The following is a 2,788-nucleotide window of genomic DNA, read 5'->3' as shown; positions in this document are numbered from 1 at the left end:
CTCTTGATAGATCTGTGTGAATTTTAATAAGGCTCATCAGTGTGCATCAAACATTAAAATGATTTAATAAAACTGGTATTTCAACAAATTGATACACCTTGTATTTCTCATTTTTGTAAATGTGCTGGGGAAATCATGAGGGGGTTTACATTCTCTATTTACTTATCACTTATAGCTGAACTCCAGGCACCAAAACTTTCATGTAAATATATTACTCAATAGCCACAAAAGGTAAAAATCCACCTTGTGTGCACCAAATGCCTTTGGCAAACCCAATAAATAAATAAACCCAATTTATTTCCCAATTAGAAGTAGTGATACTGTCACTGTGTTGTACCTTGCCTGTACAGAGAGCAAAGCTGTGGAAGGAACCCAGCAGGCCCACCCATTACAGGCAGCTTGCAGAAAACTACACGAGTGGGCAGAGACAAGACCAGATACCCTGCACAAGGAGAAATAGCACCGATGACCATTTTTTATTACAGGAAGTTCTAGTTTCACACTGAATTACTGCACAGACCTGGAAGAAATACACAAAGCACACCAAGATTTAAGTAAGAATACACATGCCTTTTGTATTTGGGCAATATTTGCGTATCTGGGAGTTCAGCTTTAACATCTAAAAGAGTGTTTTGCCGCGTACTGTACACACGAGCGGACTTTACGGCAGACTTTGTCCGGCGTACTTTTCGACGGACTTTACGACAGACTTTCTGAATGAACGGACTTGCCTACACACAATCAACCAAAGTCAGACGGATTTGTATGTGATGACGTACGACCGGACTAAAACAAGGAAGTTCATAGCCAGTAGCCAATAGCTGCCCTAGCGTCGGTTTTTGTCCGTCGGACTACCATACAGACGAGCAGACTTTTCGACCGATTTGAAACATGTTTCATTCCTAGTGTGGAGCCCACACACAATCGAATTGTCTGGCAGACTCCGGTTCACCGAACCAAGTATGCCATAAAGTCCGGTCGTGTGTACGCGGCATCTCAGTTTAAAGCCTCAAACTCCTTTGACTCTGGCAGTACGATTAGGTCCACCTGTCAGCTTTTCATGTGGACCTGATCAGAAGGTCCATTTAAGTCTATAGGCAGGTGGATGTAAATGAACATGCATCTGTTTACATTTGCTTACCTTCAAGACTTTCCAGGTCTGCAAAAAAATGGAAACGGTCTGTATCCGTGACTATTCTCTGGCTCCCATCCTACCTATCCGACCGCATCTTAAGTGTCACTTACAATTCCACTTCCTCCTCTCTTCTTCCTTTCTCTGTCGGGTAACCCCAAGGTTCTGTTCTTGGACCTCTCCTACTCTCAATCTACACCTCCTCCCTTGGTTGGCTGATAGCCTCCCATGGCTTTCAATATTATTTCTACGCTGATGACACCCAAATCTATCTTTCTACCCTTCAGCTCGCAACATCAGTCTCCTCACGCATCACTAATTTACTGATCGACATATCAGTCTGTCACGGTCACGCCACTTCCTCAAACTCAACCTATCCAAAACCAAACTCATAATATTTCCTCCCTCCCTACCTCTGACTTCCCTGTCAAAATCAATGGCACAATCATCAACTCATCCACACATGCCAGGGAGCTAGGTGTTATCCTGGACTCTCTTTTCGGCCCTACATCCAATCACTTTCCAAAGCTTGCTGCCTCAACCTCCACAACATCTCAAAAATATGCCCCTTCCTTATCAATGACACCACAAAGCTCCTAATTCCCTCCCTGGTTATCTTTTGCCTCTACTACTGCAACTCCCTCCTCATTGGCTTACCTTTAAATAGGCTACCCCCTATTCAGTCCATCATGAATGCTGCTGCCAGACTCATCCACCTTACAAACTGCTCAGCGTCATCTACCCCTCTCTGCTAATCCCTTCATTGGCTGCCACTCACCCAACAAATTAAATCAAAAATACTAACAACAATAACTTACAAAACTATGCATAACTTGGCTCCCGGCTACATCATTAACCTAGTCTCAAAATACCAACCAAATCATTCTCTTCGGTCCTCTCAAGACCTCCAGCTCTCCTGTTCCCTTGTATTCTCCTCCCTTGCTCGCCTCAGGACTTCTCCCGAGCCTCTCCGATCCTTTGGAATTCCCCACCCCAATCTGTCGGACTATCTCCTACTCTATCCACTTTTAGATGATCCCTGATAACTTTTCTCCACCTAACAACTGTCCTTTTATTTTTCCATCAGCTCATCCCCCACAGTTATTACCTTTTGTATCACTTGACCCTTTCGTTTAGATTGTAAGCTCTAATCACACAGTGCATTCCAATGGGCAATAAGTATAAAAAAGCAAAGGTTAAACCTGAGTGGCTAAAGCGTAAGGTAAAAAGCCTCATTAAAGAGAAAAAAATGGCCTTTAAAAAATATAAAGTGGATGGGTCACCGTCAGCATTCCGACACTACAAGGAATGCAATAACAAGTGTAAGAACGCAATCAGGGTGGCTAAAAATGACTCAGAGAGACACATAGCAGAGGAGAGTAAAGAAAATATATTAACAGTAAAAAGGCAAGATCAGAGCACATTGCCCACGTAAAAGATGTGGATGGGAGGATGGTTACGGATGGCACAGAGAAGGCAACTGTACTACATTCCTTCTTCTCCTCAGTTCTTACACAGGAAAAGGAGGGGTATATTGACCACGACAATACTGTTAGTGACACATCACAGGGCATACCCTTGTGGCTAACAGAGGCCAGAGTGAAGGAGAGACTTATTAAACCTAATACAAATAAATCACCAGGATCAGATGGCTTA

Source organism: Aquarana catesbeiana, linkage group LG02 (genome assembly GCF_042186555.1).
Source record: "Aquarana catesbeiana isolate 2022-GZ linkage group LG02, ASM4218655v1, whole genome shotgun sequence".
NCBI lineage: Eukaryota > Metazoa > Chordata > Amphibia > Anura > Ranidae > Aquarana > Aquarana catesbeiana.
Note: the sequence above shows the minus strand (reverse complement) of the source record.